The sequence below is a fragment of the Myotis yumanensis genome, unplaced genomic scaffold, assembly GCF_028538775.1.
Source record: "Myotis yumanensis isolate MYYU_CA2020_CCGP unplaced genomic scaffold, mMyoYum1.0.hap1 SCAF_1, whole genome shotgun sequence".
In the NCBI taxonomy this organism is placed as follows: domain Eukaryota; kingdom Metazoa; phylum Chordata; class Mammalia; order Chiroptera; family Vespertilionidae; genus Myotis; species Myotis yumanensis.
Genome location: NW_027223752.1, coordinates 104,279,884 through 104,294,655, shown reverse-complemented (window position 1 = coordinate 104,294,655; position 14,772 = coordinate 104,279,884). Strand labels below are relative to the sequence as shown.

The 14,772-nt window shown below is 47.4% G+C and overlaps 1 protein-coding gene across 4 annotated transcripts in view; it reads left to right on the top strand.

Moving 5' to 3' along the window:
- Positions 1-14,772, top strand: part of ZNF438 (zinc finger protein 438) — a 206,984-nt gene that overhangs the window by 54,554 nt on the left and 137,658 nt on the right. For 2 of the 4 annotated variants that reach the window (XM_070428843.1, XM_070428825.1), the window contains exon 2: positions 6,670-6,872. The exons of the other annotated variants lie outside the window; for them this stretch is intronic. The gene's annotated coding sequence lies outside the window, so the exon portion shown is untranslated. The remainder of the gene's footprint in view (positions 1-6,669; positions 6,873-14,772) is intronic. 4 annotated transcript variants of the gene reach the window in all.

Genomic DNA, 14,772 nt, shown 5'->3' with positions numbered 1-14,772 from the left:
CTACCCTGATCTGGGACACCCTTCAGGGCAAACTAGCCGGCCCCCACCCATGCACCAGACCTCTATCCTATATAGTAAAAGGGTAATATGCAAATTGACCCTAACAGCAGAACGACTGGGAATGACTGATCACTATGACACACACTGACCACCAGGGGGCAGATGCTTAATGCAGGAGCTGCCCCTGGTGGTCAGGGCGCTCTCACATGGGAGGAGCTCTGCTCAGCCACAAGCCAGGCTGATGGCTGCCAGTACAGCAGTGATGGTGGGAGCCTCTCCTGCCTCCTCAGCAGCGCTAAGGATGTCCAACTGCAGTTTAGGCCTGCTCCCCGCTGGCAAGTGGACATCCCCTGAGGGCTGCCGGGCTGCCAGAGGGATGTCTGATTGCCATCTTAGGCCCAATCCCCTGGGGAGTGGGCCTAAGCCAGCAGGTGGTCATCCCCTGAGGGGTCCCAGACTGCAACAGGGCACAGGCCGGGCTGAGGGACCTCCCATCCCCCCCGAGTGCACAAATTTTTGTGCACTGGGCCTCTAGTTCTATATAATAAAAGGCCAGAGACCGTAACAGCATCACAACCATAACGACCGTTAGACCAGAACCACCACGGCCCCTCGCAGGGCTGGCCCCGCCCCCCAGCAAGCTGTTAGGGGTGATCAGGCAGGCAGGAAGAGTAGTTAGGGGTGATCAGGTAGGCACACCAGCAGTTAGGGGTGATCCGATAGGCAGGCAAGTGGTTAGGGGCAATCAGGTAGGCAGGCCAGCGGTTAGGGGAAATTAGGTAGGCAGACAGTCCCTCACCCCCAAGCAAGCGGTTAGGGGTGATCAGGAAGGCAGGCAGAGTGGTTAGGGGTGATCAGGTAGGAAGACCAGTGGTTAGGGGTGATCAGGTAGGTAGGCCAGTGGTTAGGGGCAATCAGATAGGTAGATGGCCCCTTGCTGGGCTGGCTCCACCCCCAAGCAAGCAGTTAGGGGCAATCAGGCAGAGTGGTTAGGGGCGATCAGGCAGGCAGACCAGCAGTTAGGAGTGATCAGGTAGGCAGGCAAGTGGTTAGGGGCGATCAGGTAGGCAGGCCAACAGGGGTGATCAGGTAGGCGGACAGCTCCTTGCTGGCCTGGCTCCACCCCCAAGCAAGCTGTTAGGGGCAATCAGGCAGGCAGGCAGAGTGGTTAGTGATGATCAGGTAGGCAGACCAGCGGTTAGGGATGATCAGGTAGGCAGGCCAGTTGTTAGGGGTGATCTGGCAGGCAGGCAGAGTGGTTAGGGGCAATCAGGCAGGCAGGCAGAGGGGTTAGGGGCAATCAAACAGGCAGGCAGAATGGTTAGGGGTGATCAGGCAGGCAGGCAGGTGAGCGGTTAGGAGCCAGCAGTCCCAGATTGCAAGAGGGATGTCCCCCGAGGGGTCTTGGATTGGAGAGGGTGCAGGTCAGGCTGAGGGGCACCCCCCCACACACACGAATTTTGTGCACTGGGCCTCTAGTTAACATATATCCATGTACATCAAAGCAAACAAAACTGTTCAATATTGATTTTCTCAACTTTAAAACTAACATAATTCTCAGTAAAAGTTCATAAACATTATTTAGTTTTGTCATAATTTAGTATATAATCCTGGGTCTATATTTTTCTGAAAGAAATATAGTATTGAAATATGGTTTTATTGTGTTTGTTTCATAAAATTATAGTCTTCTGCAAAGATTCATTGAATGATTACTAATTCAATAGTTACTATTTTCTGCACATTATAATTTTTAAATTTGAGAATATCATATCTCTTAGGTACTGAGATACCTGGTAAATTCAAAGAAAACTGTACTACTTTAAGATTATTCTAAATTTTTATTTTGTTTATTTGTTTTTTAAATTTGATTTTTTAATAGTTTAACATAAAAATATTTCAACCCATATTGTTTCACAGGTACTGTCTTTTTTGCTTTATTTAGAGAACATTTATTTAATGAAGTTTTTACAAGATGAAGTTTGTCAAATAAATTGTATCAATTTAGAATTCTCTTGAACATTTTACCAAATTTAGATGATGCTAGAATATAGGCACATTGAAGTCCCTTTCATACTGGTACATATAAATTTAACTAAGTAAAAAATAAAAGTTTCTCTGTTTAAATTAAATCTTGAATTAAAGATTTCTGCCCTATCCTGCTTTGGCTCAGTGGATAGAGAGTCAGCCTTCGGACCGAAGGGTCCCAGGCATGTACCTTGGTTGCGGGCACATCCCCAGTAGAGGGTGTGCAGAAGGCAGCTGATCGATGTTTCTCTCTCATCGATGTTTCTAACTCTCTATCCCTCTCCCTTCCTCTCTGTAAAAAATCAGTAAGATATATTTTTAAAAAAAGATTTCTAACTGACTAAGCAAAATGAAGCTGAGGTTTAGAGTGCTTGATTGAAAATGGTTCAGTCCTGTTGATGATTTTACAATGTGAGTCTTAAAAGTCTCAAAGTTTTCTAAGATGTAGTAAAAAGAGAAAACATATACTACTATGCCGAAGTTTTTCTTATTCAACATTATCTTTGTCACACAAAATATTTTAGTTCACTTTCTTTAACTGTGTGTGTGTGTGTGTGTGTGTGTGTAAATATTTATAAATATTTCTTGGTATGCTGCACTTCTTTGGTGGATGCAATTTTAAAATATATTTGCTTCTACACTGATTGCTAGTATATTATTAAAGTTCATATGGCACAGTTGTGAATTCTATGTGAATTACAGCCAAGTCCAACATTATTTTTGTTCCATAATTTTTTAATTAATGTGAACCTTGTTTTTTACTCTATGATGTTGTGCTTGAACAAAATTTGTGTTATTGCTGTAAAAACAAATACAATCTATTCTCATTAGTCACAGATTCCATTTTGCAAATTCTCCTTCTTACAAAAATATATTTTTAATCCCAAAATTAGTACTTATGAGCTTTTAGTCATTTGTGGACATTTGCAGAGTAAGAAAAAAAATTGTATTGTGTCACACACATTTTCAGCTTAGTAAAATAAAGCGATTCCCTGTCTTCTTTCAGCTCTGATATTGTAAATAAGTGTCCTTTTTCTGGTGCCACATTTTTCGCATTTTTATGCTTGTTGGTGATTTCCCTTTTAAAAATAGTGCCCAGGCACAGTACTCAAGTGCTGTATATTCCTAAGTGCAACAAGGTTGTGATGTGATTTATTTTATAAAGAAAATATGTTTTAAATAACCTCTGAACCTCATTCAAAGGTTCAAGACGACTGCAGAGTAGCTGGAGGCTGTGTGCAGGTGCTCCCAGCCAAGGATGTGATTCACAGCTAAACTACAGAGCAATCAGCTTGAAAAACCAATTGAAGTGTAGCGGATCTAAAATATTATATCTAAGGAGCACTGAAGAAGCCATGTAGAGACTGGTAACAGGAGTGGAGATGAGGAAAGGTGTGGTGGCTTGAGCAGGTGTGGTGGCTTGGGGGCTGGAGGGAAATTAGGGCTACAGAACTCCCTCCCACTGGGTGTGTGGAGTCTCAACCCCATGCAGGGATCTCCAATGCAGAGCAATAGAGGAAGGAAGAAGAGCACACGTAGCATCAGGCAGAGGGAATCAGGGATTTTTTCTGCCTGAGAGACTTGGAGGGCACCTTCCCAGCAAAGGAGAGCTCCTATTTATAAGCAGCCCCAGCTTGAGAAGTTCACTCCAGACTCCATCTTCTGGAGAAGCTGTGTAGCTGTGTTTGGGTTTAGCAAGGGGTCGGGGACTGTACCCAGCAGTGACTTTGAGGGACCCTCTACTTTCTAGAAAGGAATTGAGCAGAACCTGTCAGTGACTAAACTGTATAGCTTGGGAAAAAGGAACCGTCTCTCCCACCTTCAGCTCAAGGTTGGAGCCCCACCCACCTGTGGAGCTTCCAAGCCTTCCCTATCCTGCTGAGTTTGAGATTCATGGCCCACACTGCAGGGTTTGGGCCCCGAGTGGAGCTGGGAATTTCAGCTCTGCTTTTGCTGAGACCAGCTACGCAGGGAGAATGGAGTCTGGCACAAGGCTGATTTTCTGCCCCCTCCTGTTTGGTTGGGTGGAATGGGAGCAGCAGTGCTGCACGGAGGTGGGATTATTGGACGGTGTCTCCTAGGAAGGCTTTTGTCAGAGGGACAGATGGGCAAGTGTTGAGCTCTGTGACTGCGTTGTGGGGAGGCAGACCTGAGCTTCCTCTGAATTCCAGGGCATAGCCCCAGGAAGGAGAGGTAGTGCCTGTTCTCCCCTTCTGCAAGTTGCGGGCACCATCCCCAACAGGAGACTGTTAGGTTCAGCCCAATACCACTGCTGGGTGCAATTCTGTGGGGGATGGGAGAATGGATCAGAGTAGGACAATCCGAGTGTGAGATTCTTGAAGGCTATTGTATGGGACCTGGAGGAAGTGCTTAGCCCCCTCCTACGTGCTGGGCTGGCAACATCCTCAATGCGAGACGGGGTCTTTCCCATTGAACCCAGGGTGGCTGAACTTGCTCTTGCAAAGGATACTTCAAGCTGTAACCAACCAGTACCTACAGTGAGCTGCCTTAGGGGGAACAAGAGTTGGAGACTCTGGCAGAGAGTAAGGAGTTTGGCTTTGAAGCAGGAACTAATTTCCCCTCACAGAGTGCCTTACTGTGGAATCACCAAGCAGGGGACTAGCCCGAGCTAGGTTAGCCAGAGTTATTCTACAAAGTCTTTTCGGAAAGCTCTGGAGGAAGACCAGGCAACTTCAGGCCGGAGGCAGAGAAGCTGATAGGTACAGGCGGGCCTCAGGAGCTTCAATGTGACCACAGATCTGTCCCCAGTCCTAAGATGGAAAAAGCCAACCCATTTACAGAGAGTATCCCTCCCACGCACACACAGGTCTGGTAGATGCAGACACAGACAGTGAACAGAATAGTAGCTACAGACAGGTAGTCCAATGCCAGTTATATATAACTAGAGGCCCGGTGCACAAAAATTTGTGTACCCGGGGGTGTCCCTCAGCCCGGCCTGTGCCCTCTCGCAGTCTGGGACCCCTTGGGGGATGACCACCTGCTGGCTTAGGCCCACTCCCTGGGGGATTGGACCTAAGCTGGCAGTCAGACATCCCTCTGGCAGCCCGGGAGCCCTCGGGGGATGTCCACTTGCCAGTGGGGAGCAGGCCTAAGCTGCAGTTGGACATCCTTAGCGCTGCTGAGGAGGCAGGAGAGGCTCCCACCATCACTGCTGTACTGGCAGCCATCAGCCTGGCTTGTGGCTGAGCAGAGCTCCCCCTGTGGGAGTGCACTGACCACCAGGGGGCAGCTCCTGCATTGAGCATCTGTCCCCTGGTGGTCAGTGTGTGTCATAGTGATCAGTCATTCCCAGTCGTTCTGCTGTTAGGGTCAATTTGCATATTACCCTTTTATTATATAGGAGTGCCTGGCCAGCCTGGGTGAGGGGCTGATGGCTATTTGTAGGCTGGCCACAGCCCCTTCAGGGTGGGGTTCCCCCCTGGGGTTCCTGGCCAGCCTGGATGAGGGGCTTATGGCTGTTTGCAGGCTGGCCACAGCCCCTTCAGGGTGGGGGGTCCTGCTGGGGTGCCTGGCCAGTCTGGGTGAGGGGCTGAGGGCCATTTTCAGACTGGCTAAGCCCCCCAGCGGGGACCCTCACCCCATGAGGGTGTGGCCAGCCTGGGTGAGGGCCTGATGGCTGTTTGCAGGCTGGCCAAGCCCCCTAGCGGGGACCCTCACCCCATGGAGGTTTGGCCATCCTGGGTGAGGGGCTGATGGCTGTTTGCAGGCTTTCCACGGCCCCCAGCCACCCATGCTCCCAGTGGAGGCTGGCTGGAAGCTGGTATCTGGGATTTATTTGTCTTCTATAATTAAAACTTTGTTGCCATGTGCAGAGGCCACAGCTGGCTCAGGGCAGGCAGGAAGCTTGGCTTCCTCCATCTCCCGAGCAACCAAGCCTTCTGCTTGCTCCAGCTCCGTGGCTGCAGGCCGCCATCTTGGTTGGGTTAATTTGCATATAGTCACTCTGATTGGCTGGTGGGCATGGCTTGGGGCATAGCAAAGGTATGGTCAATTAGCATCTTTGTCTTTTATTAGTGTAGACTAGAGGCCCCGTGCACAAAATTTGTGCAGGGGAGGGGTTCCCTCAGCCCAGCCTGCACCCTCTCGTAATCAGGGCCCTTCAGGGGATGTCTGACTGCTGGTTTAGGCCCGATCCTGCAGGGATCCCCATGGGATCAGGCCTAAACTGGCAGTTCAACATCCCTCTCACAGTCCGGGACTGCTGGCTCCTAACTGCTCACCTGCCTGCCTGCCTGGTCGCCCCCTAACCACTCGCCTGCCTACCTGATCACCCCTAACCACCTCTGCCTGCCTGCCTGGTCGCCCCTAACCACTGGCCTGCCTGCCTGATTGCCTCTAACTGCCTCTGCCTGCCTGGCTGATCACCCCTAACTATTCGCCTGCCTGCCTGATCACTCCTAACCACTGTGCCTGCCTGCCTGATTGCCCCTAACCACTTGCCTGCCTGCCTAATCACCCCTAACTACTGGCCTGCCTGCCTGATTGCCCCTAACTGCTCGCCCCTAACCGCCTCTGCCTCAGCCCCAGTGGCGACAGCTTTGTCTAGAAGGATGTCCGAAATGATGTCTGGAAAGTCCTTCTGCTGTCCGGACTAATTAGCATATTATGCTTTTATTATTATAGATATCTAACAGTGACCTGCAACTGAAACCCACTCCCAAAAGAACCCAAAACCAACACAACCAGTGGTGGACGTCAGACCACACCAGAACTCAACTCTTCTAGACATGCAAACAGCAAACCCAAAGGGGGATCCTGGCAGGCTCCAGACCCTGCTAGGAACAATCCCACCTATGGGGCAACACCTGCACAGAGTCTTATACATGGTAATCAAGATTTACCTCTATAGTGCTGGCCAGTGTGGTTTAGTGTTGAGAGTGTTGGCCTGCACACAAAAGAGTCTGTGGTTCTATTCCCGGGCAAGGGACGTGCCTGGGTTGTGGGTTTGCTCCCCATCCCCAGTTGGGGTGTATGCAGGAGGCAACCAATCAATGTATCTCTCTCACAATGCTGTTTCTCTCTCTCCCTCTCCCTCTCCCTCTCCCTCTTCCTCTCCCTTCCACTCTCTCTGAAAAATAATGGGAAAAATATCCTCAGGTGAGGATTAAAAAAAATATTTTTTAAAGATTTGCCTCTATAGACACCCAGCCTGAAGTGTTAACAGTTGTACCACTGAGCCCAACACAGAGAAATAAACACACAAGACAAAGCCAAAATGGGGAGACAAATCATCAGGTCTCAAATGAAAGAACAGGAGAAATCTACAGAAAAAGAGCTACATGAAATGGAGGCAAGCAATTTATCAAAAACAGAGTTCAAAATAATGGTTATAAGGATGCTCAAAAACATGAAAAATGACAGAAACTATCAAAAATAATCATTTGGAAATGAAGAATGACATATCTGAAATGCAGAATACACTGGAAGGAATAACCAATAGGCGGGATGAAGTTGTGGATCAAATGAGAGAATTAGAAGATAAGATAGAAAAAAGTCAGAGGACAAAAAAAGGAAAAAAATATTAAAAAGCAGGAGGACAGTTTAAATGAAGTTTGGGACAACATGAAACATAAAAACATCTGCATTATAAGGGTACCAGGAGAAGAAAGCGAGTAAGGGATAGAGAAGCTGTTTGAAGAAATAACAGCAGAAAACGTACTTAACCTCATGAAGGAAAAAGTCACACAAGTTCAGGAAGCACAGAGAGTCCCAATCAAGATGAACAGATAGAGACCCACACTGAGACACATCATAATTTGAAGCAGGGGGTCCCTTGGGGGTGAGGACGACAGAGCCCCAACGTGCTAGGGCATCTGCATGCACGACTCCGGAGGCCAGGCTCAGTGACGCAGATCCGTTTTATTGTGGAACTACAGGGTAATATATAGCATGAGGGGACCAATCAGAGGGAGACATGTTGCTACAGGTGACCAATGGCTGAAAGGCTGGGGTACTGTGCACGTGGCTCTAGGAGTTCGATCAGGCGGGCGTTGCTACTTCCTGGTGTGCCGAGGAAGCATGTCATGGTGGAGTGTGCTCACACCATTCCATCAGCCTCAGCGCTGAGACATACTTCCCGAGCTCTACGTACAATAATTAAAATGGAAAATGTTAAAGACAAAAAGAGAACCTTAAGGGCAGTGAGAGACAGTTGCCTACAAGGGAGCTCCTATAAGGTTATCAGCTGATTTCTCAACAGAAACTTGACAGACCAGTAGGAAATGGCATGAAGTATTTAAAGTAATGAAAAGCAAGGATATGATAATAAGACTACTCTATCTAGCCAGGCTATAATTTAAAATTGACAGTGAAATAAAGATGTTGCCAGACAAAAAGATGCTAAAGGAGTTTATTACCACCCAACCAACATTGCAAGAAATGTTAAAGGGACTGCTAGAAGAAAATATATAGAGACAGGAACAAAGGCATCCAGAATAAAAATGGTATATATAAGTATTTATCAATAATAATCTTATATGTAAATGGTTTAAGTGCTCCAATAAAAAGACATAGGATAGCTGAATGGATAAGAAACTTGACTCATATATATGCTGTCTACAAGAGACCCACATCAAAACAAAAGACTCGCCAACACCGGTTTGGCTCGGTGGATAGAGCGTCGGCCTGTGGACTGAAAGGTCCCAGGTTCGATTCCGGTCAAGGGCATGTACCTGGGTTGCGGGCACATCCCCAGTAGGAGATGTGCAGGAGGCAGCTGATCGATGTTTCTCTCTCATCGATGTTTCTAACTCTCTATCTCTCTCCCTTCCTCTCTGTAAAAAATCAATAAAATATATTAAAAAAAACAAAAAAAACAAACAAACAAAAAAACAAAAGACTTACACAGGATGAATATGAACAGATGGAAAACAATTTTCCATGCAGATGGAAATGAAAAAAGTGGGGGTAGCAATACTTATATCTGACAAATTAGACTTCAAAACAAAGACCATAACAAGAGACAAAGAAGGTCAATAAATAATATCAAAGGGATCAGTCCAACAAGAGGATATAACACTGGTAACATGTGCACCCAATATAGGAATATATATATATATATATATATATATATATATATATATATATATACTAATAAAAGAGAAACATGGTAATTAGCGTACGACCGCTACCCTTCCCATTGGCTAATCAGCATATCCTTATGCAAATTAACTGTCAGCCAAGATGGCGGCCAGCAGCCAGGCAGCTGGAAGCAAACATGAGGCTTGCTTGCTCCAGTGACTGCAGACTCCAACGTTCCCTGCCTGACTTGCCGGCCTCTGAGCTGGCAGTTTGAAACATTCTAACAAATATAGAAGCTAAACAAAACCCCAGAAACCAGCTTTCAGCCGGCCGGGATCTCAGAGCTGGAGTTATACATTGTTTCGATTATAGAACTGAAACAAACCAGATACCGGCTTTCAGCAGCAGAGGCCTTGGCCCAGAATAAAAAAGAAAAAGAAAGAAAGGAGCAGTTGGAAGCTTCAGTCAATAACTGCCAGCCTGAAAGCAGCCCTCAGCCCCTCACCCAGACTGGCCAGGCACCCCAGTGGGGACCCCCACCCTGAAGGGTGTGTGACCAGCTGCAAACAGCCATCATCCCCTCATCCAGGCTGGCCAGGCACCCCAGTGGGGACCCCCACCCTGATCCAGGACACCCTTCAGGGCAAACCAGCCGGCCCCCAGGCCTCTATCCTATATAGTAAAAGGGTAATATGCCTCCCAGCACCGGGATCAGCGGAGCCGAGAGGCCTCCTGGCACCAGATCAGCATGACAGGGGGCAGCGCCCAAACCCCCTGATCGCCCTGCAGCTCTGTGTGTGACAGAGGGTGGGGCCACAACCTCCCTATCCGCCCTGCTCTGTGTGTGACAGGGGGCGGGGCCACAACCTCCCTATCCGCCCTGCTGTGTTTGTGACAGGGGAAGGCGCCCCAACCCCCTGATCAGCCCTGCTCTGCGCCTGATAGAGGGGAGCTCCCCAATCCCCTGATTGCTCTGCGGCTCTGTGTGTGACAGGATGCGGCGCCCCAACCCCCCGTCCCCCCCAAAGGCCCTGCTCTGTGTGTGACAGGGTAGAGCCATAACCTCCCCATCGGCCCTGTCCTGAGTGTGACAGTGGCTGTGCCCCAACCCCCTGATCGGCCCTGCTCTGTGGGTGATAGAGGGTGGCGCCCCCCCCCCCCCATGGGCCCTGCTCTGTGTGTGACGGGGTAGAGCCATAACCTCCCCATCAGCCCTGCCCTGAGTGTGACAGTGGTGGCACCCCAACCCCCTGATCGGCCCTGCTCTGTGGGTGATAGAGGGCGGCACCCCAACCCCCTGATCTGCCCTGCTCTGTGTGTGACAGGGGGCGGTGCCCTAACTCCCCTATTGGCCCTACTCTGTAAGTGACAGGGGGTTGCTCCTCAACCCCCTGATCGGCCCTGCTCTGTGCGTGACAGGGTATGGAGCCCCAACCCCCCTGATGGTCCCTGCTCTGTGTGTGACGGGGCGGTGCCCCAACCCCCCAATCGGCCCCACCCTGAGCGTGACTGAGGGTGCCATCGCAACCTCCCAATCCGCCCTGCTCTCTGCATGACAGGGGGCGGCGCCCCAACTCCCCAATCAGCCCTGCTCTGAGCCCAACCAGGGGCTGCACCTAGGGATTGGGCCTGCCCTCTGCCACCCAGGAGCAGGCCTAAGCCAGCAGGTCGTTATCTCCTGAGGGGTCCCAGACTGTGAGAGGGCACAGGCCGGGCTGAGGGACCCCTCCCTCCCCCCCCCCCCCCCCACCCGAGTGCACAAATTTTGTGCACCGGGCCTCTAGTATATATATAAAAACCTAAGCAACTGAATGACCAGTCAACAGATCGCTATGATGCGCACTGACCACCAGGGGGCAGGTTATCAACGCAGGAGCTTCCCCTTGGTGGTCAGTGCACTCCCACAGCAGGAGCATTGGTCAGCCAGAAGCCAGGCTCATGGCTGGAGAGCACTGCTGCGGCGGTGTGAGCCTCTCCCACCTCAGTTGCAGCATTAACGAGTGGCGGCAGCAGGCACAGTGGGGCCAGGATGAGTGGGAGTAGCACGGCATCCTGCCCCAGCTTGGGCTCCTCACTGGCCGCCTGCTGCTTCACGCACTACTACATCCCTCGGGGGATTTTGGATTGCCAGTTTTGGGGCCAAAACTGGCAGTCCAGCATCCCCCGAGGGGTCCCAGATTGCGAGAGGGTGCAGGCCAAGCTGAGGGACCCCACCTAGATTATATTTAAAAACTCTTAGAACACTTTAAAGGAGAGATAGCAATACAGTCATAGTAAGGAACTCTAACACCCCAATGACATCATTGGGTAAATATTCCAGAAAAAAATCAACAAGGAAACAGTGATGTTAAACTGTATGGTATATCAAAATCAATCAGAGCACAAAAAATAAAAAAAAAACTTAAAAACTGCAGAATATACATTTCTGTTAAGTGCACATGGAACATTCTCAAAGATAGACCACATGTTAGGACACAAATTATATCTTAACACATTGCAGACCAGTAGTTTTATTTTTAGCTTTACCCAGTGGCCAAATAAGTTTCTATTGAATGAGTACAAAAAATGTTTTACATAAATATTAAAGGCACACTTTAAAATTAAATACACATTGAGAAACCAAGATGGCAGCATAGGTAAACACCAGAAATTGCTGCCTCGCACAACCACTTCAAAAATACAACTAAAAGACAAAACGGACATCATCCAGAACCACAGGAAGGCTGGCTGAGTGGAAATTCTACAACTAGAAGGAAAGAGAAAAGCACACTGAAATTCAGAGGAGGTGCGGAAGTAAAGTGCAGAGGTACAGAGGCGCACATGGAAAGGGCTGGCAGCTGAGGACGCAGTGCACGTGGAGAGGACTGGCAACTGAGGGCACGGTTGTCTTTTTCAATTGGTAGGGAGCCTCAAGCTCATGACTGCTCTGAACTCCAGTTCCAGGCGAGTCTCTGGGGACCCAGACTCATACGGGGAGAAACTGGACTGTCTGGCATAGGTCAGAACTCAAGGGCGGCTGTCTCTCAGAGGTGTTTGCAGCAATTACCAGAACACTGAGAAGTGGGGCCTCTTAGGGCAGGTCTGAGGAGCAGCCATAGCTGTTTACTCCACCCTGTTGATCCCCTGAGACCCTGCCACACCCAAACTGTTTGCATTGGCTTTTGCATATGAATGGCATGTTTTTGCTTAGGCTTCAGATTTTGCTAAACTCTCTTAAACAAGCTGCAGCTGGGTCAGTGTGCCCCAAACCTATCAATAAAAGGCCCAAGACCCTGCACTAGCATGAGCCTGGCTTACACCATAGCTAGGCCTTGCCTGGGCATCTCCAAATCTAATACAAATAGCTCCTGCAGTGTAGTCCCAGGCAGTGGCTGACTTTGCACCTCCCTGGAGGACCTAGAGACAATGCACTGGGTGAACAGCTTCAGACCATAGCAGATTACAACTCTACACATCTATAAATGACACACTCAAGCGGCAGTCTCAGTGAGCACCAAAGCCCCACTGAAGCAAGTCCTGCTTCATAAGGGTATTTCTTGCACAGCAGCTCTCCCACTGTAGCTGGGGCTGGTCCTCACAGCCAATTGGCCTGGAGGTCAATTCCTCCCAGTGACACCAGTAGCTATCAAGGTTCAACTACAAGACTGTGTACACAGCCCACACTGGGACGCACCTAGAGTACCCAGCTCAGGTGACTGGGGAGGCTGAGCCACTGGGCCCTATAGGACACCTACTACACAAGGCCACACTACCAATTCCAGTAGACATAGCAGCTCTACCTAATACATAGAAACAATACAAGGAAGCAGCCAAAAATGGGGAGACAAACATGTCTCAAATGAAAGAAATGGAAGCAAGCAAACTTTTGAATACAGAGTTCAAAACCATGGTTATAAGGTTGCTCAAGGATCTTCATGAGATTTTCAAGGATCTTAGAATGTCAAAGACATGAAAAAGGACCTGTAAGAAGTTAAACATACACTAACTGAAATAATTTACAGGGATTTAGCAGTAGAGTAGAGGAGTCTGAGAATCAAATCAATGATTTGGAATACGAGGGAGCAAAAAACACCCAATCAGAAGATCAAACAGAAAAAAGAATAAAAAATATGAAAATAGTGTAAGGAGCCTCTGGTACAACTTCAAGGATACCAAAATTCGCATTATGGGGGTGCCAAAAGGAGGAGAGAAAGAGCAAGATATTGAAAATCTATTTGAAGAAATAATGACAGAAAACTTCCCCTACCTGGTGAAAGAAATATACTTATATGTCTAGGAAGTGCATGGAGTCCCAAACAAAAGGAATCTAAAGAAGACCATACCAAGACACATCATAATTAAAATGCTAAGGGCTAAAGACAAAGAGAGAATCTTAAAAGCAGCAAGAGAAAAGCAGTTAGTTACCTACAAGGGAGCGCCCATATGACAGTCAGCTGATTTCTCAACTGAAACTATGCAGGCCTAAAGGGAGTGGCAAGAAATATTTAAAGTGATGAATAGAAAGGACCTACAACCAAGACTATTCTACCAAGCAAAGCTCTCATTTAGAATTGAAGGTCAGATAAAGAGCTTCACAAATAAGAAAAAGCTAAAGGAGTTCATCACCACCAAACCAGTATTGCACGAAATGTTGAAGGGTATTTTTAACAAGAGGAAGACAAGGAAGAGGAAGAAGAAATAAAAATATGAACAATAAAATGGCAATAAATATATGTCAGCAATTGAATCTAAAAATCAAAATAAATGAAATCTAATCAAAAAAATAAACTGTTGAATAAAATAGAATCATAGGCATGGAAGCAATTAAACAGACTGATGAATTTCAGAGGGAAGGGCAGGGGGGCCGGGAAGAGATTAGCCAAAGATCTTACCTATGGACACAGTAAAGTGGTGAAGGCCTGGGGCGGGTTAGGAACTGGTGGAGGAGGACAATGAGACTAAAAAAGGGGGACATCTGTGATACTCTCAATAAAGATTTTTTAAAAAAGAAGTTAAAGAGGCAGAGTAACAACTGACATCACAGAAAAACAAAAGATTATAAGAAAATACTATGAACAACTATATGCCAACAAATTGAACAACCTGGCTGAAATGGACAAATTCCTAGAAACATAAAATCTTCCAAAACTCAAGCAGGAAGAATCAGAAAACCTTAAATGGCCAATAACAACTAGTGAAATTGAAGCGGTAATCAAAAATCTCCCAGCAAACAAAAGTCCTGCACTGGACAGCTTCATAGGCAAGTTTTACCAAACATTCAAAGAACTATAACCTGTCATCCTCAAACTATTTAGAAAATTTAAGTGGAGGGAAGACTTCCAAGCTCTTTTATGAGGCCAGCATTATCCTAATTCCAAAACCAGATAAAGAGACTTCAAAAAGAAAATTACAGGCCATTATCTCATATGAACATAGATGCTAAAATCCTTAACCAAATGTTAGCAAATCAGATCCAGCAATACGTTGAAAGACCATACACCGTTACCAAGCGGGATTTATTTCAGAAAAGCAAGGCTTGTACAGTATTCTCACATCAGTAATGGGATACATCACATAAACAAAATGAAGGATAAAATATAACATGATCATATCAGTAGATTCAGAAATAGCACTTAACAAAGTACAACATGAATTTATGATAAAAATTCTCAGCAAAGTGGGAATAGAGGGATCATTCCTCAGCATAATAAAAGCCATATGAGACAG